This window comes from Mesocricetus auratus, unplaced genomic scaffold (genome assembly GCF_017639785.1).
Source record: "Mesocricetus auratus isolate SY011 unplaced genomic scaffold, BCM_Maur_2.0 Super-Scaffold_100004, whole genome shotgun sequence".
In the NCBI taxonomy this organism is placed as follows: domain Eukaryota; kingdom Metazoa; phylum Chordata; class Mammalia; order Rodentia; family Cricetidae; genus Mesocricetus; species Mesocricetus auratus.
In genome coordinates, this window is record NW_024429189.1 from 63,113,592 (window position 1) to 63,139,511 (window position 25,920).

Sequence of the window (25,920 nt, forward strand, 5' to 3'; positions counted from 1 at the left end):
AAATTTAAAAGGTAATAAATTCCAAGTCTGACAGCAGCTGTCATCCATTTAGCTATAGTTATTTAAAAGATTTATACATTTATATGAAAGTGTGGGCAGAGAAAGCATTTATAGTTTGGCACTTTTTAGTGTTTTGGACATAGAAAGCATAATGGGTAAAACCAAAAGAGAGCCTGAACTCAGCTACTGGACGTGCATAGTTCCTCGGTATTGGTGTCATTTTAGAAACTTCTTAAGTGTTACTTTGGTGACTGTGTTTGGTGAAGCACTGAGACTGAGGAAGCACTGAAGAGGAGAAAGTACTGAGAACACGTGGTTCATGTCTGTCTCTCATCATGGCTGACATTAAACAGAATTTTGTATCACCAACTATGTGGCACTATATCTCTCCCTGAAAGTTAGAAAGTCTTAGAACTGGCATCACTGATTTAGAAAAGAATAATGAATGTATCTTTCCATTCACTAATTAGAGTGAAAGTGAATGCAAAATATAGCTTTCTGCCATTTTTTTTGGTTCCTCGTGGGCTCAATATACAGTATAGCTTAATGCAGGCCTCCTATTTATGAAATAAAAAGGTGAGATAAGTCAATAGTTTACCTTTTGATGTCTCATTGCTGACTTCTTCATAAATATTCAAAACCAAGCACCTGCTTTCAGTATAATACCGTTTCAGCTTATGAATAAAAATGTGTTAACCACAGTCTCTGCTCTGGCAAACCTTTCAGTGGTGTAATCTCTTCCCCCCTCACTAGGACACCTCCCTCCCTCCTCTCCTTCCCTCCTTCTGTCTTGTAGCTCTCTGTCTGAGTCTCTCTCTCTCTCTCTCTCTCTCTCTCTCTCTCTCTCTCTCTCTCTCTACACACACACACACATACACACACACACCTATATTCCATACTATCTTTGCAATTGCTCTATGCTGCTTTAGTTAAGTGATTACAGTTATAGGGTTTCATTTGCTTAACTATCAGATGGCAAAAAGGGTGAGTAGCTTGCATGTCTCTCATATATGCTAAATTACTGGGAAAATATACAATGGAAGAAGGTTGAAGACAAGCAGAAATGGGTGCCATGATGTCAAGAGGCCAGTTTAGGAAATTGGAGAATTATTATTTTTGAATATATATTTGAATGAAGGTGTTATTCAAATGTGGCCTATTTATGTGATAATAAATCACAGTGGGAGGAAGAAAAGAATCAATTACATAATTACTGTACAGCTTTTTAAGTGTGGTGTATAGTGGGACATATTGTAAAAGAACTTGGTTTAATCTGATATGTTGGAAGATGATTCTCTAAAGATGTGATTTCTGCTAAAATCAGAAAGACCCTAAGTTGAAGCAGAAAGCACACAAGTTTCCAGGCAGGAAGAAGAACGGAAAGGCTAAGGTAAGTAGAGCAAGAATGAAGTCAGGGACTAGAGAAGTGGCAGAGTCTTCTGCAGCACTTCACAGGTCACAGTATGTATTAAGCTTTATCCCGAGACTGATGGGAAGAAATGTTTGGTTTCAATAGGATCTGGTGTTTCATATGAGATTATTATCTGATGAGACAAGAAATAACTGAATAGTTATTTTATAGACACAGCTGGTACTTGTCAAAATGCAATTCCTTCTAAACTGGGTTGCACTACTATTAACATACGTCATTATGTTCAAAATCACCTCTATGGAAGGTTTTCCATGAATGGTAGACATCTTCCGTGTGTGCCAAACCTTTAAGGATAGTGATGCCATCACATTTAAAGGGCTAATACGTGGATGGGTGTTTGCCTGTCAGATATGTTCTTTCCATTGACAGGTGTGACTGTGTGACACCTTTCCAAGAAATATGTAAGTAATAAACCAGCAGTGTGCATTATGAATCTAGACATGGAGCAATGAAAAAATGAAATGCAAAAGAAAACCCTTGTACTGCATTAAAGGTGCTCTTCCTCTTTGGTTCTTCAGTTCAGTGCTGAATGTAGTTCCTTTTGCTGTTTACTAAGTCCCGTGTCTGCCCTGATGGACTCTGGAGTTTGATTTTTATTTATTTATTCATTTTTGTTTGATGGATCTGTGAAAGCAGAGACAAAAGAAGGCAGAGACTAAGTAAGACTGAAGGTTGTGCTGAGAAACACTAAGGTTTGTACTTGACTCTGCTACTTAGTAACACTTTTTCACTAAGCATTTTATATCTTTTCTTTTCTATTAATGAACACAGTGACTCATTGGAATGATGAGATATAACTAAATTCCTGTCAAAAGAAAGCACACATTAAACAGATTAATACTTACTTAAATATTGAGTCATTTAAATCCAGGATATCAGTATTCTCAAGTTTATCATACACACACACACACACACACACACACACACACACACACACACACCTTTCACATTATGAAGACTCCTTAATAGCTATAAGAGAGTTTGAACTTAACCTGTGTTATTAAAGGTCAAAGAGGTGGAGTTTTTTCCACAAGGTCATACAGCCAGCTTTCAAACATAAGACGCAGTAACTGACAGAGGTCTGTAACTTACTTCAGTAATTATCAAAACTGCTTTCCATTTTCCTGACTCAGAAATTCTGCAAACCTCCAGAGATGGGGCAACTGCTCGGCCTCCAAATACTTTGCCTTATTGAAATCCAGCAAAGGCTCCTGTTGAAAGAGTTGTCTGGCCAGAGAAAACGTTTTCTCTTGTTTCTTAATGGAAAAGCAAGCCTGCTGATTAAAACCCAGTAATAGATTCCAAAGCTTCCTCTTGACAGAACATTTGCTTTCTCATTTCCTAATGAATTACTCCCCAAAGAAATTGATTGGATTTCAAGGCACAAGGCTCCCCAGAGACCTCCCCACCTCCACCATTCACTTCCTAAAGTGTTCATCATTTTGATGCCTATCGGCCTTGCCAGCAGATCCCTTGCAATCCTTCTCTCACCAACAATCCCTTGTTCTCTGTGAACATCAAGGGCAGCTTTGCTGCAGAGGGATAGAGAGGAAAGCCTTCCATTGCCTGCAGATAAGGAACACCTTGCTGATGAAATGGAAAGATACAATAGCTCTTATTACACTATTACTGTTATTGCTATTATAATTACAGTTTACTTTGAGGCCATGGCTTACTGGATTATAAACAAAAAAGTTTTATTCTTCCTATTAAGAAAAATAGTACACAAATGATTTCTTTTTCCTTCAGGGGACCTGGCTCCTTTCATAATAACTCCATCTCCACAGCACTTCTCAATCTCTTTAGGTTACAGTAATTGTTTTATTTTAACTTTTAAGACTCAGCCTTTTAACTTAAAATCCCGAAATGTCTATCTGAAATAAAGCTTTCCTTTTCTCTCTCTACCCTGTAGCAGCTTCGCCACCCATTTACCACATTCACGGGACTTAGGAATACTTTACACATACCCCCTTCACTGCTGCATGCTGTGCTTATGCGGGTGAAAGGAAAGAGCAATGAGAATACACATGATTTTAAACTCCTGAGCTGGCTTGGGTCTGCCTGCTTACCTTGCTGATTATAGGTTTGATAGGGACTGGTAGTTATCTTTTATTAAAGGGTCTCCAAGCAACCTCAGTAGACAATGGGTCCCCTGTGAGTCCCAGCCTTTTAATCTTGCTTATGGTGTTATGTCACTTTGCTCTGCTGTATTCCAGATTCTTCTGGAAGCCTACAGTCCCAGCTCATATATCCCTGTGGACTCTCTCCTTGTAACTAGACAATGATAGGAACTGTCTTTTCTATCCACTCCCCTCTGTTATCTCTCTTCAAGGCTTTTCCCTCTGCTCTGGGAAAGATCACGAAGGCTATTTAGATGTGCAGTTTACTACGATAGGAAGTGCTCTTGGGTTGTCCTCAAAAAGTAATGTACATGTGGCAGCTGAATAACAACTTCTCCCACAGTGCCCAAAGTTAGACATCATGGTTCAGGTCTAGATCTCCCCCTGACTCTTCTTTCTCTGTCCTGCTCTTAGTTTCTGGTGGTGACTGTTGATCTTTGGCGTTCCTCAGCAGCTGCAAATCTTCAGCTCTTGTCTGCTCTTCTCTGCACATGTCTCCTTCTGCCTTGTGAAGACATCCCAGACTCAGCCAAAGCTGGCTTTAGCATTACCTACTATACCCACTATAGCAACCGTTCTCATTACTACATATGATCACATTCTCAGGTTGGCATAACCGCAATATTTTAGATGAAGCATCTACCTTTTTTTTTGAGGTGTTGTCCCACTTGATAATTGGGCCAGTGGCTTTCAGAAACAGCACCAGTCACCTAATTCCATTCTTCCCCAAATAGGATATATGGAGAAATAGAACTTCTTCATGAATATTGTATTAATACATGGTACTTTTTAAATCTCTCCAAGTTCATCCAATATTTATCGTATAAATATCTGAGTCATATTTATGTGTTTGAATGTTTGTTTATATATATGTTTATATATATATATGTGTGTGTGTATATGGTACACATGCATGTGTGTGCACATGTATGTGAAGGCCCGAGACTTAAACATACAATCTTCCTGTCTCTCTCCATATTATTCATTGAGGAAGGAACTCTCAGTTGAACTCAGATTTCCCTGATACAGCTATTTTAGCCAGCTTAGCCAGAGATTTGCTTGCTGTCCCTGTCTTTTGAGTGCTGGAATTACAGGTAGACCAAGATGTCTCCCCAGCCAGAAGATGGTGTCAGACCCACAGACACTGTAGTCAGAGCAGTTGTGAGCCTGTGAACCTTGGTTCTAGGGCCAGAACTCCGGTCCCATGGAAGAAGAGCAGGTGCTTATAACCACTGAGCATCTGTGAAACCATGATAATTTTAAAATAGATTTATGTTTAATTTAAACATTATACTTTGGGACTGGAGATATGGCTTAGTGGGTAAAAAACACTCACTGTGAGCCTACTATGGGAAAAGAGATCCTACCCTTGAAAGTTGTCCTTTCCATGGCACACATACACCAGCAACTCCCAGTTAATGAGAAGATGAAAATAGTATTGAAAAAGAGTGTTTTATGTTTTAACAATGGTCAAGGCCGTCTTAATGCTCATGTTATATCTTGGGAGAAAATATGAAAAGACTTTACAAGAAGGAGTACTGCTTCTGTTCCATTTAAGCTGGACTTTTGAAGCCGTGAAAGTGGGATAACCTGAGTGCAGTTTTATACAAAGGAAATCACAAACTTTCCAGGACTGAGCTTTGGACTTCATATTCCAGTTTAACACATGGGAAATTGAAATGTTGAAAAGAAAAAGGAAATTGATGGTTAGAGAGTAGATGCACTGAAGGAAATACATAGTTAGCTATCTAGACACTATTTGTGATATTTACTAGAGCTGGGTAAATGATAGTTTTTCCTGCTTCCCTTGACTAAATGTAAGGAATTAAATAGAAAGGGAGGTAGGAATGTTGGGAGAGAGAGAGAGAGAGAGAGAGAGAGAGAGAGAGATTCATGATTCTTCTTTCTCCACATGCTCTAATGAACCCATAGATTGCTAATGTGCTTTTAACTCTCTTAGTCCTAAACAATATATTAAATGATCAAACATTAGGTAGTATAAATAACAGAATTTTATTCTCTATAGTTCAAATTATTGATGCAAATGGCATTTAAAGAGATACTGCTTACTGGACTGTACATATGAGTGAGGAACTAGATATGATCTGCCCCTCACACTGGAGGAGCCAAACCATATATCTCATTGGCAGGTAGCTAACCATATATGTTAAAACACAGAGAGATAAAGGAGAAATGGGACAGTAAAGCTGATAGCAAGATTGTCAAAAAGTCTGGATAGTCACATGAAGACCAGATATTGTTGATATTGTCTATCATGGGAGGGCACAAGTGTTCAAGGCCATTTTTTTCCTTTTCTAACATCCCACCTACCATTTATGCTAGAAATATTTCTAGAAGTTTAGTGATGAACAGTTGGTTGGAGTGTGGTTACCAATAATAAGAATAACAATAAGAATATGAATAATAAGTCCAGCACTCTGCAAGCAGAGGCAGGAAGCGGCAGGTGGATCTCTATGAGTCCAAGGTCAGTCTGGTTTAAAGAGCAAGTGCTAGAGTAGGCTCCAAAGCTACCCAGAGAAAACTTGTCCTGAAAAATAAACCAACACAAGAATAATAGCAAAATCTGCAGCTGACTGAATAACTACCTCAAGTGAGATTATTTTAAGAGAAAAGGGAAAGGTTTGAGGCTGCTGTTAGAAGAGAATGGCATTTGATAAAGTGCTCATTTTCCCCCTCATGTGCTCAGATAGCTTGCGTAGAGTGAAATTATATATAAATATACATATAGTTACAACCAAAATGGAAAGTTTTTAAGACAATTATATTTCAACTGCTTTTTTCTTATTATGAAGACAGAAATCCTGCCAACAGGATCTTTGGATCTTTGATTGTAGACGTGACTAAAGGTTGTTCTACCAGCACAGGTTTCCTATGAGAGATGAAAAATGTTTATGGAAATAAGAAAAAGTAAAAATAAAAATATTGCATGCATGTCAAATAGTAGTGAGTTGATAATGAATTATATTCTACAATCACCTCTCAAATTCTCTGTTTAGGGAGGTTTGCAGGCTCCTGTTGGCATCTTCTTTTTGGTTCAGCCCACCTGATTCTAGTTGTTGAGCGGACTGTTGAGAAATCCTCTACATGCAGAAAGGGGTAGGAAATATAAGTTAAATAGCAGTAGATAAAGGTAAAAGTGTATTTAAAAGGTGTTTTTGGCAGAACAAAATAAATGTTTACAGCAATTTAAACCCCCTCCAAAAAACAATCCTACCCATGAAAACAATAGTTTGATTTATTTGATCAGTTTGATCAATATGTTCAATCAATGCAGCAAGAAATAATGTCTGTATTACTGGACTGTTGCTGTGAGACATACTAAAACCAACTTTCTTATTGGTATTGGGCTTTTATTTTGAGAGTAAGAGGTCTTAAACCTGTTTGATATGAGAATACATGTTTGTGGGGTGTGTGTGTGTGTTTGTGTGTGTGTTTGTGTGTGTGTGTGTGTGTTTAGGGCTAACCACTTGAAATAAGCTAATTAATCAGGGTGATTATTTCTGAAAAAAAACAAAATCAACAGACATTGAATAATCCTGAAATTGGAGGAAAAAAACTGTACAGTGAAAAGTTCCAATCTCTGAAGAGGAAATTGAGGAAGACACCAAAACATGGAAGGAACTCTCATGGTCCTGGATTTGTAGAAATAATATATTGATAATCACTATCCTCACAAATGCAATCTACAAATTCAGTGTGATCTCAATGAAGTTTACATGGCATTTTTCACAGAAATAGTCAAGGCACTCTTGAACAAAGAGGTTAGTGCTGGCTGGATTTCAATCTATATCACAAAGCTACAGTAATAAAAACAGCATGGAACTGACACAAAAACAGATATGGAGGTCAATGAAACAAAAGAGAATGCTCTAACATAAATACTTATAATAGCATTCATCTGATATTGACAAAAATGATAAAATTACCCACTGGTTAATAAAAACAACCCCCCAAACAAAACAAAACAAACAAAAAGTCGTCAACAGATGATGCTGGGAAAACTAATTGTCCACACAGAGAAGAAGGAAATTAGACTTGTGTCTTTCACCTTGTGGGAAGAACCAGCCTCAAATGTGAAAGATTTCAATGTAAAGTATGGGGTGTGGCAAGTGCAGGAATAAACATGTATAGCACCCTATGTGACATAGGTGTAATGAAGGACCTTCTCAATAGGGGTCCACTCACTAAGAATTAAAACCAACCATTTACATATATTGACCTCATATAACTAAAATTTGAACTATAAAGACAATAATCAATTGAGTAAAGAGGAAGCTCATATAGTGGGGGACATTCTTTGTCAGCTACATGTCAGATAAAACTTTGATATCCAGAATATCAAAACTCAAACGAAAATAGACAGCTGATCTGAACAAGGGAGACCTGTTGGACCCCAGACCGACAGCTGGGAGGCCAACATGGAACTGATCCAGAACCCCTGAGTGTAAGAGTCAGTGAGGAGGCCTGGGTAACCTATGGGGCCCTGGGCAGTAGATTAGTGTTTATCCCTCGCATACAAACGGACTTTGTGTGCCCATAACACAAAGAGGGATGCTCTTTCAGCTTGGACTCCTAGGGGAGTGCCTGGACCCTGCCCTGAGTGAAATGACAGACACTAGATATCACCTATATGGAAGGAAGTAGGGATAGCGTGGGAGGCTGAGAGGGATGGTGGGAGGGTGCGGGAGGAGGGGAAGGAGAGGGAACTGGAACTGAGATGTGAAACAAGCTATTTACAATTAAAATAATAAAATAAAATAAAAAATAATCAATAAGGCAAGTGGCATGATAAACCTATGCATTTTTGATTGCCATTTTGAGGATGTCAATATATAAAGTTACCATTGAAAGGTATATATTGATAGCTGCCATTTTGCTGTACTTTTGTTTCTAGCACTCTCATTTATATTCTGTTTTTCAGTAATTATAACATCATATTTTTTCTTTCTATACCCTCTTGATTCTCTCTCTCTCTCTCTCTCTCTCTCTCTCTCTCTCTCTCTCTCTCTCTAGTCTGATATATAATTTCCGGTGTTCTTGGCAGGGCTGGTCTAGTGGATGTGAATCATTTTAACCTATTTGTGTTGTGGAAAGTTTCTTCTTTCAACTGTGTCAGATAATTTTGCTTGATAAAGAAGTCTCAGTCGTCATATCCATTCTTTAGAGCATGGATTACATTTCCCCATCCTCTTCTGGCTATAAATATTTCTACCAAAAACTCAGCTTTTGCAACTTAGGAGCACTAAGAGTGGGTGAAAATAGTCTTCCCCTGGGAAGAGCCCTCCATTTATTATTCACGGTCAAGTTATCAGCCCAGAAATCATTTACATACAATATACAAGCAATATTATTTCTCTCTCTCTCTATATATATATATGTGTATGTATGTATGTATGTATATATATATATTCCTTCCTATCCATTATCTATCTATGTATCTATCTATAGACATATATATAACAACAATTTTAAAAATGAAGCAAGAGGGAATGAATTTGGGAAAAAGTAAATAGGAGGATCCTTGTGAGGGCTGGAAGAAGGAAAGGAGAAAATGACTTAACTATGTTTTAATTTCAAAATAAAACATTAAATAAATGAATAATGTAAAAAGAAATTAGCAATTATTTTAATGGGTTTTCCCTATTATATAGGAACAGTGAGGTTAAGGATTTTGGGAATCTTACTCAGATACTATGGGATCAGCATGACTCAAGCTGTGCCCATGTATACTGATAACAACATTTTTTTTAATTTTGGAAAGATAAAGCACATATATGAGTAATAAATCATTTATATCTAGGCTTGTTTTATCCTTTAGTACAGAACAGCTAAAATATTTTGATTGTCTTTCATCTAGGAGCACAGGAGGGACAATTCTACTGAAGACTGCCATTTATTAACTCTCTGTGACCTTGAATGAGTCTCTTAAACTTTCTACACTTCAGTTATCTTTTCCTTATGGAGAGTTAATTCTACTCACTGAGAAAAGTTGATGAGACTCAGCTGCCCATGAGTGCTGAGGATTTTTGTAAAGGAGTGGTCCAGCTGATGGCTAATTTGTCTTCCAATTTTCTACATCATCTTTTCATCTCTTCTTGAAAAATGATTTTTCCCTTGGTCTCCCTTCCCAGCCAATACTCTAGAGTTTAAGTAAATAACCTAAGTTTCTCACAAAATAACTTCATCAAAGCAGTAAGAAATATGTATTTGAAAGCAGAGAAAAATGAGGCCAAAGAGTTGCGCTGGGGAATCTGAGCCAGGAGCAGTTCCACCTCACAGTCTAAATCCATTTTCTTTAGATTATAGTGGTCACTTTATCCTCCCTCTGTGTTTTTCTTTTCATTTCATCATTATAGCATTTTCATTTCAATCCAAGGGTACAGAAGGAAAAAAATGAAAACAAAAATTAATTTAACTCTCAATTCAACCAGACCTTTTCATCAGTTTTCAAGTTCCTTGTTCTGTGTTTAAATAAAAAGATTACAAATTGACGAAGAAAGTATAAACTTCTATAGGTCTCTATTGTTTTCCAACACATGGTCTTCACTATTCAGTATGATTTAAGGTAGATCAAATAGATAAATCATTTCTCTTTTACAGATAAGGAAATATGTTGATAAAGAAGCTTTGAATGATAAACCACTGGATTAAGGGTTGAAGCTGCTTAAGAGGCAGAGTAAAAGGAAAAAGTCTCGATGATACTTTAGAATGCAGTTTTTTTTTCTCATCACAAATCTCACCTTGATCAGTCCTATTCAATAGCTTCTAAACTTCAACTAGAAACATGAAAGCACATGAAGCCCATCTGTCTTTTTCTCATAGTAGACTACATCATGCTCGCTCTTTACCCTGTTGAGCATACCATGGCCAATTTGGAATATCGTCTTGATAGGTGTTAGTTGTGAGCCCTAAGCACTGACTGGAAATGGCCCTGGAAAAGAAGAGATGCTGTAGAAATCGGGCTGTTGTCAGGAATTCCACAAGGACCTTCATCCATGCATTTGGATATTTTCATATATTATTTTTGCAATTACCATTCACAGTTGATACTGTTGCTAAGATTTTTCTCATTTGCTGTGTCTTTGTGTCAGTGTGCAATGCAGTGACAATGTATCTGAGTTTGGATTTATCCAGGGACATTGATTCTCAATGGAAAAAGTCACAAGAAAGTAAAATATGTGCACAAGAGTGAAAAGAAATGTTTTCTTTTTTAAAAATAAGACTTGATGTTTTCTCTTTTGGAAAATAACCCAAGTATGGTTGGTGAGTATAGATTCATATTAATATGCATAGAATTAGATCATTTAAGGTTAAAACCATTTTATATGACATACTTTTTTGATGATCAGATTATAAATTATTATGAGACTCATAAAAACACAGGTCAAATACATATATTATTCACATCACCATCATGTAGATATTTCCTCCAGGATGCAACATTCTCTTCTGCAGGGAAGACAGAAGTTTATAAACTCAAAAATGTACCATTTACAATATTCAAAAAGTCTATTAAACTTACAAAACTCACAAGCTTCTTTGTACAAATGTAAGAATGAGGAAACCTGATGGCTTTCACATACTATTTATAGTCTCTTTCCAGGTACTGGGGAAATGAATCAGAAGAAAAAATTTCTCTTTTCATATAGTCCAGAAGGGAAGATGGACAACAATCAGTAACACCATTTACACACACACACACACACACACACACACACACACACACACACACACACACTGGGGCATTGAGCTTGCTCGGCAGGTACAGACACTTGTTGATGAGTGATACACCTTGAGTTCAGTCTCTCGTTCTCCATAGAAAGAGAGAATTGATGCTTGTGACTTGTTCTCTGATCTATGTATTCTGTACCAAACTGACATGAAATATTCATCTACTAATCACAAGATTCAAAACAGTATAAAACAGAAATTTAGGATTCCATAAGATGGCTTTACAGTAGAACACAGGGGATTGGATTAAGAAAGCCCTTTCTGAAATAATAAAATGATAGATTCATTTGATTATAATTATGAATCTTCAATAATCAGCACCGGATATTAAAATAGCTACTTGTTTATTGTGTACACAACATATCTGAGATACTCTCTTCTAGCTTTATTTAGGTTCTCATATTAATAGTACAAATGAATTCCTTGGGCAAGTATTTCTGATAGCTCATTGAATATTTAGAGTGATAAGGGGACTCTCTGGGATTCCAAACAATATGTATTTGTGAGTGTATTTACTCAATCACTCTGTACATGTCATAAATTCCAATATTTCTACTAAGACAGACTTTTCTACTTTTAGGTGCAGGTATGATGAGACACTGAATACTAGTGAAATGTATCCAGAATAGTAAAATCAAGGAAGACCACACATGGTCTTTATTCATTTATTCTGCAAATTTTCATTCTCCAATTGGTGGCCTCACCCTCTCTGAGGAGTAGATGGAGAGAGGGGTAAATAGACGGTAGGGGAAGACATGGGAGGGATAGGGAAGTGGTATTGGCATGTGAAATAACACTGTTTTTTAATTTCATTAAAAAATTAAAAATGTACAGCTAGTTTTCAATTGGGATATTTGGGAGAGTGGCAATAACAAGTCATGTCCTTTTTTTCCCTGCTGGGAAAATGTTACTTGCTTCATAATAGATGTCTTTAACTTAATGTTAAGTGTATGATTTTTTTCTGTTATCATTATTATCATTATTCACATCTTATTAGCTCTTCACCTTGAAGTAATGTGACATTTTAGTGCTATGGAAAATCAATGAGGCAAAAGTTTCCTGTGTGATCACAAACAATTCAGGTTGATTTAAGTACAAAGGATAAACACCACATGGACAGTATGGATAAAGAGATGAAAATGTACACACATATATACCATCCATTATTGGGAATCTTTTAAGTGGTTTTGAAAATTAGTGTTTTCTGCTGGGAAGAAAAGATTCCCTTATTGAATGACCATAACCTGAACTGAAACTTGCTTTCTGCATAATTAGCTATGTCCTCACTTCTGATAATGATCCCAAACTTTGGATTTAATTAGACTCTAATTGCTGTTTTAAATTGTCTCCTGCCTCAGACTTTGCTTGCTTTGCCATCTCATTTTATTTTTTTTTCCATTTTCTATTTTCATTCTGGTATTGAGACCATAATACCTAACAAGTTAGTTACAAAACTTTTTAGCAAACACTGTGGCCCTAACAAGAAAACATGTCTTCCAGGAAGCTACTTTTAACACTGACTTGGTGGTGCTGTTTTACAAGCACTTTGCAATTTCTTAGGTCAAAAAGATACTCATGATTTCTTTTTTTTGTTTGTTGGTTTTTTTTTTTACGAGACAGGGTTTCTCTGTATTGTTTTGGAGGCTGTTGGTCCAGCCTGGCCTTGAACTCACAGAGACCTGCCTGCCTCTGCCTCCAGAGTGCTGGGATTAAAGGCGTGCGCCACCACTGCCCGGCGATATTCATGATTTCTTCTAGTTAAGTGTAGAGATGTAACTGAGTCCTAAAAAATGGAATTGTGGGTAAAAATATTGTTAAGCCATAAAATCACTTCTGCAATCCTCTATATTTTTGTTCTTCAATTTCTGATACTTCAATGTCATTGTCCAAGTAATTTTGAAAGTCATATAGATTTTCAGTACTCTGTGAAGCAACATTTCTTTTTCATGCCCTTACTTACAAGAATACCATATTTGAGTGACACAAGCCTCCTATCAGATTAATCTGTAGAGATTAAAGTTTAATCTGCCATAATATCTAGTGTTATCAAATGCTTGGCAATACCTTCCAAGAATATTTGCCTATGTTTATATACTGTTGTACCAATGTTTTTCAGAAAAGTGATGTAATCCCCACTGAGGTGTGGGAGTGTGTAGACAGACAGAGAGAGAGAGAGAGGCAGGAAGGCAGAGGGAGAGGAAACAGAGTGAGGGAGAGAAAAGGAGGGAGGAGGGAAGGAGAGAAAAAGGAAGGAAGCAAAGAAGGAAGGAAGGAAGGAAGGAAGGAAAGAAGGAAGGAAGGAAGGAAGAGGACAACACTGCCCACACTACAGGCTGGAGAATCAGGTATACTGTAAGATCTGTTTTGACAGAACTTCCCCTCAAGTTCCTTCTCAAGGAATCCTCAGATGTGTTGATCTGTACAGCCATTTGAACAATTGTACAAGGTCATCCTATGTACAGCCATTTGAACAATTGCACAAGGTCATCCTACATTGATGGTAATCTCCTTTGCTTAAAATTAAATGATTATAGATGCTGTATTTGTCAATAAAATGCATTCCCAGAAACACCTAGACTAATATTTGGGTGTATAAATGCTCACAATAGTTTGGACAGCATAATGCATTAAACAAATTGTGGCATGAATAATAAAAACCCAGAGACAGATATTGGGGTTCAAGTCGAAGATCAGAAAAGCAAAGCAGTCAGCCACTAGAGAGATCTTAACTCTAGGAAATCTTCAGACTGAATAGAGAACATTCTTTTATCATCCCACTTTAAATTCCTCTCTAGTGCTGTTATTAACAACATACACCACCACATCCAGCCTCTATGGCTAGCTAGTGTGGTTGCTGGGATTAAAGGCGTGTTTTAGCACAGCCTGGCCTGCAAAGCTGACTAGTGTGGCCAGCTTTGCCATATAATCTTCAAGCAAGCTTTATTTGCTAGATGATAAACAAAATATCATCATAACAACTGATCATAGTACTATGCTTTTGTAAGTCTTCTTTACTTAAAAGCAGAAATGCGAACTTCCTATGACTATTGGAAATTTTGAAGGTAGTAGACATGACTAAAGACATTTCCAGAATTATTCTTTTTTTCTGTTAGAAATATCTTTACAAATATATATCAGGAGATACTACCTGAAGCCTACAGTGATCAGCCTGACAAAATAAATGTAATATAAACATATAACTAAAACTGAAGAAAATTAAGAATGATGGTGCCTACTTCTAGCATTGTTTAGGAAATAATCACACTGCCTATGAATTATTTATTACATTTTAAAAAATTGTTTGTTTGAGACAGGATTTCTCTGTGTAGCCCTGGTTGCCCTTGAGCTCCCTCTGTAGATTAAGCTAGCTGGCCTTGAACTGAGAGATACTCCTGCCCATGCCACCTGAGTCCTGGGATTAAAAGCCTGTGCCACCAATGCACTGACATTACAACTATTCTTTAAGTTATGAACATTAGTAAGTTTTAAATTTGCCTCCAAAGTATTTACTACTATAATCTAGAACTGTTGTTAGAACTGGTGACTTGGGAGATCTAGCAAAGCCATTGTTTTGGAAACAATGAAATATGAAGACAAGAAGATAGAGGTTGTTCTCTGCATTAAAACTGTTTTTTTGTGGGAATAAAATGCAGTGTGAGGTCATGGTAAATGGGAAGGTGGACTTCCCATAGTCTGAGTCTCATCACTAACAGAAGACAGGGCATTCAGAAAAAGTAAGCTGAGCAAGCAGTTCTTGGAATTGAAACGTTCTAGAACTTGAAATCTGAGGCAATCATAAATCCTTTTGGACTGCAGTTTCCATCTGTAAATTGAAAGGCTGGGATTCATGATCTCTGAAGTGGAATCATATCATATTCTGACCATTTACTTTGAACATTTCCTTATTATATGATATATGTCTAGTGGATAAAGGTGTGTCATACTACTCCCTTCTTGCTTATATATGTTGAAAATTCCTTTGGGGCTTAGATATCTTTTAATCATAAACACTGGCTTCTGCTATTATATGCTGAAGCCTTGGAAGTGCTTTGCAATTTACATTCAATTTCACACTGTCAACAACATAAGCCAATCAGACTTGGAATATTAAACCAAGGATGCAATGTTACACTAATTTTTGATGTCACACAATTAAAATGAGGCAGTGCCAGCATTCACAGCCAGGTGTCAAGGCACTAGGACACTGATGCTGTCATAGTGTCTTGTCAGTTTTTACCCTGGGAACCATGTGCAGCATTGTGACTTCAATTTTTATCTATCCATCACAGTTCCTTTTTCTGGTTGTGCCCACTCCTGCTTCACTTGTCTCATTATTTCCCTGCCCATACCCATGCACATATCTCATCAGTTTTTGTCATCTCCTAATAATGACAGCTGAAATGCTTCCCTTTGCAAATCGCTTTTCACTTTGGCCTCTTCTCACTGGCCAGCATGAAGTTTATAATTTGTACAATCAGCAAAAGGGGCAACACATGGACAGAAGCTATTCTCCCCTTCCTTGAGACTTTGTAATTGGTTAGGCAATTTAGAGAACAGGAGAGGAGTTGAAATGAAACATGTGAAACACAGTAAAATAGAGAAGCAGAGAAATTGCTTCTGAAGGGTGGTTAAATTGCCTGGGTCAGTGTCCTCCATGGAAAAGCTAATGACATCTTCCCTGAGAAAGGCTGCTTCTTTCTTTGCAATAAAAAAGCTCTTTCAGGACCATAAACAGCCCTCTTCTGCTCCACCAGGGTCATCCTTCCTGTGTCCTACCCTTACCCACTGTAAGAGGCTTTCTCTACTAGGGCTCATATAGCTGCCATGCTAACTGATGGAATGATGCCTTCATTAACTTCCTTTTAGCAAATACGCTCACAAATAGACTTCTTAGGCTAGCTCTTTATTATTGTTAAGTCTCTACTCCACTTCAAACTTTAGTTTTATTTGTGATTCCATATATAAAAGATTCTAAATAAAATCCAAACTTAGAGATTTAACTAGCTTTTATGGAAATTCTCATTTTACACAAAGCCATAGTAGTCTAAGCCTAGAGACCATTTCATTGTGAGACATCAGGTATTTTTACCCTTATAGGCAAACATCTCTAAGAATTCTGGAGCACATCTGTTTGTTGCAGAGATCTATCCTGACCATCACCATCCACCTAGGCCTAGGTACCTTACACTAAGACTTCTTGTTACTATTTAGGTATTAAATGTCACCTGCAGGTTTACTTCCCAAAAACTTGTTTCCTGTCTGTGGTGCTATCTTTGAAGGTGGGTCTGGGGTAAGAAAGTAGCTCACCTGAGGAATGACTAGGAAGGTTACATACCTAGTTCCTGGTCTTTCTCATTCCTTCTTGACAGTCATAACTCAGTCTTTCTTCTGACACATACTACCACCGCCATCATGTGTTGTTTCAATACAGGCTCAGAATGAAAGTGGCAAAGAAGTCTGGACTGAAATTATAGAAACCATATGAAAACTAACTAACTAACTAACTAAATATATGTTGCTGATTAAACTTCTCTCCTTCCCTATGTTATTATTATTTGATATTTCTTTACAGAAATGCAACAATAACTAGTTTAAAAGATTGGTGCCATAAGTGGAGACATTATAATAACTACCTAATCATGTGGCTCATAAATAGATTGATTAGTTTGCAGAAATAACTGGAAAAAACTGAAGAGGTGACCACCAGGAGTATGCTTGGAACAGTGTATCCAGAGCTTGATAGAAGAACCTAGTAGAATCTAGTGAATCATCAGACCAGATTACCAACAGGCATGTTGATATTATAAACAAAGTCATAGTACTTCAGATAGAATCAACTACTCAACTGGTAATTGTCCAAAAATACATGGATGTTACACATTTAAAAAATCATATTCATTTCCTAAGACTGTGGAAGTCTGGTTTACATGAAGTGGCCTAATATTTTGGGTAGAGGAATTTTCAAGAGAACACAGCATTTAGACTATATCATAGACTTTTATGACCAATTTTAGCAAAGTTTAGTGTGATTTGTGATCAAACAGAAGAACACAAAGATTAGAAAAGGAAACAAAACATGACATTTGGCCAGGAAAGATTACAGTTTAAAGTTGTAGACAAAGAATTTGTGCCTACTAGGGAGGTTAGTACCTTTTAAAGAATTGACCATTAATGGCAGTTGGTCGGTTGAGGTCACTTTTTTCAGTGGTGTAGCTACTGAGAAATTTCCAATTCTCTCATAAGTGACTTCACACCCAAGTTCATGCAGCAATCCCAGTTAAACTCAGTGAGTCTTTGTGTTCCTGTAGTTCTTGTCTTGTCTCTGTCTCTGTCTCTCTGGTTTTCTCTCTCACCCTCAAACCCCCCCCACATACAAAAGTAGGAGAGCAACCCCTTGGGAAGATGAAATATTCCTGTGATGTCTGTCTGTGTGTTTGTCTGTCTCTATCTCTGTGTCTCTCTGTCTCTGATTCTTTCTCACACACACAGGAATGAAAGTAGGAGGAGAATCCTTTGGGAAGAGGAAATATTTCTGTGGGATAAGGGTGTTGAAAGAAGGTAACTAGAGGCAAAATTGATTAAAATGCATTAATATAATAATGAAACTGTCCAAGAATTGAAAAAGAAAAATGTCATCAATAATAACAAAAGGAATGAGGTGCTGTACATTGGGATAGTAGGAAAGATACCTTGGATCATGTCAGAAATTAAACAGATCTTACCATCAAAGCAGGGTCAAAAGGTTTGAATGAATAAATTCATTTAAAATACCTTCTGTTGAGAAGAGAGTACTCCCCGAGACACACTTCTTGCACAGGCCTATCTAGAAAGCCATTCCTAATGATTTATTTCATCATGCTCAGCTACCCAGTAAGTTAAAGGGGAACTTATTTGTTTCTGAAATGAGAAACAGACTTTTGTATCATCCATGAAATTCTGACGTTGTAGGTACAGAATGAAGAGTAGCTTCAGTTATGCAGTCACTGAAGCTACTGTCCAGAAAGTCAAGCAATATGTAGTAGCATGTCAATATTGTGATACTTGTTTCTATAACTCAATGTAGCCTCAAAAGAGCAATGTGTTAAAATGTGAGGGTAAAAACTAAGGCAGAGTGGAGATGCCAGAATGTTCACTATGCCAAGATAATAAAGTATCTGCTGAAGAAAGCCACTGGAAATGAACAGAGCCATCCCAAGAGGGTGAGCTTATTAGGTACAAACAAGAAAACCATAAGGTCTGTACTTTGTAAGATCATTAGAAGTATGATCTCAGAACTAGATATTCTGGATGCTGAGAATGAAGTTTATGAAATGTAATGTTTGTTCTGGTGGACGTTAGTCTTGTTTTTGTTGTAATTATCCTATTTCTTCCTTTTGGAATGGGAAATTTTACTCTATGAAACTGCATGTTGGAAGTATTTAGATTTCATTTTGACTTTATAGACCTGGCAGCCAAGAGTTTGCTTTGATCTCAGAAGAGATTTTGAACTTAGGTTGTTGAACAATTTTGGAAGCGATAGGCTAGGGAGAAGATGGAATGAAAAAATTGTGCATTATGGGAAGTATTTGATCCAGTTTGAAGAGCAGGCTGGAATATAATGTTTAGGGAGATATCTTTAGGTGCAAAGGTGATAATGGGTGGGCTTGTAATGATTAATTTTAACTGTCAGTTTGATTTAATTAGGAAAGGCTTAGATGATGAGTAATGCTGAGTAGTGGGTGTGTTAGTTTTAATAGGTGATTAAGTCATGAGAGATGTGACACTATGAATCATTTAAGCCATCAATAAGCTCAAAATCTGAATTTATTACTGCCTGGTTGGAGGAAATAAATCATGAGGGGATGCTTTTGGGAATTATGTTTTTCCCTGACCCTTTCTTATTACTGCTCTACCCTACTTCCTGTCTGTTGTGAGATAATAATATACTCCATCAGAGTGATGTTCTGTTCACAGATCTTGGGCCAACTGACTATGAACTGAACCCTGAGACTATGAGCCAAATGAATCATAAGCTTTTACATCGTGGTCTCAGATAATTTGGACACATCTATGAAAAACAATTGATAAACTTGTGCATCTCAACTTTAAAATACCTGAGGTTTGATTTACTAACAAAACTATTCATTCTGTTTTCATTTGGGTACTTATATTCTTCCGAATCATCATAAATTTAAGCTATTTGAATATAATAATAATTAAATATATTAGAAAAAACAACCAGGAGATGGAAATACTTCTGGAAACTTTTATGAGTCCTGGAGTTCATCAAACCACTTCCACAGGGACACTCTGAACAATGTGAGAATGCGGTCTTCTGACCACCTCACAAGAGGAATGGCTTACATCTTGAATGTTGAATGATTGTCACCCTAAGAAATATATTGTTTATTCATCAATTTTCAGATTAATGTTTATCAGAAATGTTGTTATCTAAAGACATAAATCTCAAATTTCACTTATGCAATCAGTTTCACTATTCTAATTAGACTTTGCAGGCTTGCTGTTTATTTGCTTTTGTCTGATTTATTGAATAATTATGATACTTGTTCCTTTATCTTTTTTATTTTCTTTGCTATCATGAGATAAAAACAGGAAATTCAATATTCTCTATTTTGTTTAAAGAAAGTTAAAAAGCAGACAACAAAGATGGGTCTTCTTTGTATATGTCTTGAATGATAATGTAGTAGCTTAAGGAGACATATATATAACTGAGAGATGATGTGGCATCAAGATTTATTTAGTATTGCATCATCTTTTTGTGAATTTCAGTGTTCTTTGAGTCTTTTATGGCATAATTGCAAATAATTTATGCTCAATGGAGTAATGATAAAATCATCACTAGAGAAAAATGAGATAGTAAAATATATTGAGATAGGAAAAGTAAGAATCATTGGAATCTAACACTATACCTTAGATTTATAAGCATTCATTGGATCTATAGCACAATTGCAAGATAATATGAGCTAATTCATTTAGTCTCTTTTCTCCTTAGATTATTTCAAAGAAACCGTTGTTTGAATAAATTCCTGGGTAAACAGTCTTTATGCCTATGTTAATATAACTGCATTTTCTGTGGGGAGACTTGACAGAGATAGGAGAAGATTAAGTTTACTGGACTCCAGTGTCCAGAAAAAGGCTTTTTCATAGATTGTGCATTTGCATTCATATCAAAAGAACTCATTCTGAACCCTGATATTAAATTGTCTGTTTGAAACCCTCCCATCAAATGCCTTTCAAGAAACAACTTCCTTCTTTATTTAAATGATAGATCAAGAGCTCAGGGTTCCTTTCTTTCCATTTAAATGAGGTGGTATAGATCTTCATTTCATAGTGGCCATGTGATATTAATTAGGGAAACAATTATTTAATTTTCTTTATTAAAATATATGTTTCCAAAAATTTAATTTAAGACTAGAGATCTTAATAATTTTTGTCTGAATAAAAGAGGTAGAGTTTAATTTATCAGAATAGCTATTCTCGATTATGTTTGTGTTTAATGGAATGAACTGATTGATAGCAAGTGAGGAAGTGTTTCTAACCCAACAGTCAGTATAGATATATTGGAATAAGAGACCTTAGCAAATTGAATATGAAATTAATTGCAATATTAAAATGAATCCAAGACACATACAACATATAAAGGATAGTCATGTTGGACCAGGAATTGCTTCTGAGATAAACATGTAACAGAAATCTCTTTTTTAATGGACAACATCTTACTGGAGAAGATGTGAGTCATTGATATTTAAACAAGTTCTATAGTACTTTATTATTAAATAAAGTTAAGCCAATCAAGCATAGTTCAGAAAAGAGTTTGTATTTGTGTGGGGAACACCAAGCACAGGAATGCATTTTATAAGAGGCACAGAACAATTATACATACTGTCAGTAGAGGGACAAAATATGTTGAAACGCACCATGGATTTGGGGAAAGAGTTTTTTATAGCATGAGATATGTATAACAGGGGCCATTGAGTTAGATGTGTCTGGTTCTGTACCCATGTCCATATTCCAAATGCTCTGTACCAGTTGATTTTGGGAAACATGGAGATGACAGAATGATAAGTACTATTCTGTTCTGGGGTGAGCAGTGGGGCAGAGGTTCTGAACAGCATCTATCTGGCACTTATTCTATTGCTAAGAAGATAATTTGGTTATTTTGTGTCACACTCAAAATAAAGATTATAAGCCATTCTAAAATGTCACTTGTTTTGCACTAATCAGTCGCCTAACACAGTAATGCAAAGAGACTTCTTAGCTAAGCTTGATGTTTGATAAAACTTGTGGCTTGTTTTACTCTATTCTGTTTCTGTTCTATTTTTCCTTTTTTTAGATAGTTATTCCCTTTTCCTCTTTTAAAAATTAAATTAGAAACAAGCTTGTTTTACATGTCAATCCCAGTTCCTTCTCCCACCCCTCCTCCATTGCTCCCCACCAACCCCCATCCCATGCCCTTTCTGCTCCCCAGGGAGGGTGAGGCCTTCCATGGGGGAGCTTCAAAGTCTGTCATGTCATTTGGAGCAGGGCCTAGACCCTCCCCCATGTGTCTAGGCTGAGAGAGTATCCCTCTATGTGGAGTGGGCTCCCAAATTCCATTCTTGTGCTAGGGAAATGCTGAGGCACTACCAGAGGCCCCACAGATAAACCAGACCTCCAACTGATATCCTTGTTCAGGGGGGCTGGAACAGTTCTATGCTGGTTTCCCAGCTCTCAATCCAGCATCCATGAGCTCTCCCTTGTTCAGGTGAGCTGTTTGTGTGGGTTTCACCATCCTAGTCCTGGCCTCTTTGCTCATCACTCCTCTCTCTCTGTAACTGGATTCCAGAGTTCAGCTCAGTGTTTAGTTGAGGGCATCTGCTTCTGCTTCCATCAGCAACTGGATGAAGTCTATAGGATGGCATAAAAGATAGTAATTAATCTCATTATCAGAGAAAGACATTGAAGGTTGTATCTCCACTACTGCTTAGATGTTTAGTTGGGGTCTATCATGTATCTCTCTGGACATTTCCCTAGTGCCAGATTTCCCTTTAAACCTATAATGGCTCCCTCTATTATGGTATCTCTTTTCTTGCTCTCCTCTATTCTTCCCATGAAATGATCTCCCTGCTCTCTCTTGTCCTCCTCTCCCCTCCCTTTGTCCCCTTGTCTTTATCCTCACTCTCTTTCCCCTTCCCCTATGCTCCCAATTAGCTCAGGAAATCTTGTCCCTTTCTTCTTCTCTGTGAGACCATGTATGTCTCTCTTAGGGTCCTCCTTGGGTCTAGCTTCTTTGGTGGTATGGATTGTAGGCTAGTACTCCTTTGTTCTTTGTATGCAGATGAAGCTGTTCCATTCTTCTACCTTGATGTTTTTCCTCTACATCTTTTCTGGTATTGTCCTTCTTATAACTTTCCTGGTATTTCCCTTCTCTTGCTTATATTTTCCATTATGGGCTATATACCCGAGTAAAAATCTTTCAAACAATATAAATATGAAAATGTAGTTAAATTCTAGTTTTAAATGAATGACTACAATAAATAAAACTAAAAACATGGGTTCCATATCCCTTATATGATTAAACATTTTACACATTACATGTGGAAAGCAAATTATTCCCAAAACATTTGTCTTTTAGGCTTCTCATAGATCAGGAGCCTTTCAGCCAAAAGTCTTTACATCGGCAGTAGTCCAATTAATTATCTTAACTAACTGTCCAATTCTTTGTTTTCTAGTTACATCAATTGTTTAAAGCTTTTTTTCCCAATTTTTTTTGCTATGATGCACACTGAAAGTCCTGAACACTCATTCCAACATAAAAAAGAACTTGAGATAACTCCTGGGACTTTATTGTTTTCCTTAATGGTTAACCCATACCATAGTTTATACAGCTCATCAGGAAAAACTCATAGGTCCTAATTGTGTGACATTTCCTTGTTCCTATTTTCTATCTTCTTCGGCCTTTCCTTTATCAGGGGAAAAGGTAACATTTTAAACAATGCATATTTAGGGGTAACCAAATTCATAATAATTCAGAGGTAAACATGCCCAGTAAAACAGGAAATTTCCATGATAATCACAGTACATGAAAGACAGTAGGTATTCCCCCACACCTGTTCTCACCATGCCAGATACCAGAGGAAAATGGAAGCAGCAAACATGTAAAGACACAGCAGTAACAAGAGACATTCTCAAATTGAAGACCTTGGGGACTTGCCAATCTGAGATTCACCCATAAATGCCTTGTATCCTGGTGGGTCGAACTCCTGAATTCAAGTGTTGCCTGCTGTTACCCTGACATGACCACCAGCACTTGCCCTTTTTATACAGAAGATGAATGAATACAACACTTTATGGGTTCTATGTCTAGATGTCTGATTGCTTGGATGCTTTTTCTATGTATTGTGTGTAACTAACATAGATGTTCATGTCCCTGAAGAGTAATGACCACATGGAGAAAGATAATATGTGAGTCATTCATCTTCCACTACCCAGCTTCAATTTAGTCCCAAACTGTTTCCCATGTGCATTATTTCAGGCAAAATCAGTTGTAAGCTATCCTGTTACATCCAACCTAAATTGCTTGATATATGAGTGGATAAAAAATTGATTGTTTTAAACTGTATAATTTCAGGTGTGGCTTCCTAGATAGCAGTATAAAGCTGTTTTCACCATCTGTATCATTCCTTTTTGTGTATCACTGTTTGTATCATTCCTTGCTTGTCTAGTTAATTACCTGATGCATAATTAGTCATCAATTCTATTCATTCATTCATTTGTTCATTTTTTGATTATTTATTTATTTTCTGGAGTATAGCTTTATTTCTTAAGAGAACTACTTGAGGGAAATACTCTCATTATCTCATTATGTATGAATAAGTTTAGAGAAAGAAAGTAGCTGGTCTATATCAGAATGCCAACAGGAAACAGATGGCATGTACAGATTAGGTTAAATCAAGAAGAATTAGTACAAGGGATACTTTCAAAGATGTGGAGAGACAGTCCATAATATGAAATCTTGTTTCTATATACATGTCTGAGAAGCCAAGAAGAATAAACAACAACAACACACACATACAGAGATGCTGAAAATAAATGGCATTGTCTTATTTTCCTTGTCTCTTTTAATTCCTTGCTAATTTTTCTTGGACACAATTAATGAAAAATCTTAAATCATAAAAACATGCCTATGAATATGATGCCTTTCTCATCTTTACAAAACTCTATCATGATTCTGGAGAACTTCTTTAGAAATCCATCCCCATGGATATTCTTCTAGGCACAGAGTAGGATTGAGAAGTCTGGAGAGGGTCTCCAGAGTTGTGGCAGGCATTTAATTACTTAGGTTTACTTATCAGCATCCTACAAATTTTGAACTGACTCCTGACTCTCCCACCAATGTTTCACAAGAATAAGTGTCTAAAATCAACTTATTGTATTGAAATAGTCCCTTGTACAATAGCAATTTAATTTGTCAAAGAGTGGTGCAGTGTGGGGAATGTTTCTCAAGGTGAGAAAAGCATCTTACACACACACACACACACACACACACACACACACATGCACACATACACACATACACAGAGAGAGAGAGAGAGACATTTCTTTTTTATTTAAATTACAAACAAGCTTGTTTTACAGGTCAATCCCAGTTGCCTCTCCCTCTTCTCCTCCCTTGCCCACCACCTGTCCCTTATCCCATCTCCTTTCTGCTCCCCAGGGAGGGTGAAGCCTCCCATGAGGGATCTTCAAGTCTGTCATATCATTTGGAACAGGGCCTATGCCCTCCCCCAACGCACACACTTCTTTTTTATTTTAAATTTTAAATTTAAATTTAAATTAGAAACAAGATTGCTACACATGTCAATCCCAGGTCCCTCTCTCTTTCCCTCCCCTCTTCCCACACCCTCCCATCAACCCCCCAGTACCCCTTCATTTCCCCAGGGAGGGTGAGGCCTTCCATGGGGATGTCCATAGTTTGTCATTTCATTCACGGCTGTCCAGGGTGAGAGTACTTCTCTCATTGTTGGGTGGGCACCCAAAGTCCATGTGTATGCCAGCGATAAATACTGATCTACTACCTGAGACCCAATAGATTGCCTAGGCCTCCTTACTGACGGGGGTCTTGATCAGTCCCATGCTGGATTCCCAGCCATCAGTCTGGGATTCATGAGCTAACCCTTGTCAGGTCAGCTGTTTCTGGGACCAGTCTTTTGCTTATCAGTCCTCCCTCTCTGTCACTGGGTTCCTTGAGTTCAGCTCAGTGTTTAGCTGTGGGAGTCTGTCTCTGCTTTCATCAGCCATTGGATGAAGGTTCTGTTCCCCAGACTCTCTGGCTGTGGGATTGTAGGCTGGCATTCCCCAGATCTATGTCTAAAGTCCATATATGAGAGTGTACATGCCATGTTTCTCTTTTTGTGACTGGGTTACCTCACTCAGAATGGGTTCTTCTAGTGCCATCCATTTGCCTGCAAATTTCAGGATTCCATTGTTTTTTTCTGCTGAATAGTACTACATTGTGCAAATGTACCACATTTTCTCTACTCTTTAGTTAAGGGGCATCTAGGTTGCTTCCAAGTTCTGGCTATTAAAAATAATGCTGCTATGGACATAGTGGAACAGATGTCCTTGTTGTATTAA

At 37.2% G+C, this 25,920-nt stretch overlaps 1 pseudogene; it reads right to left on the reverse strand.

Annotated features, from left to right (window-relative positions):
- Positions 1-25,920, reverse strand: part of LOC101839952 — a 106,092-nt pseudogene that overhangs the window by 73,546 nt on the left and 6,626 nt on the right.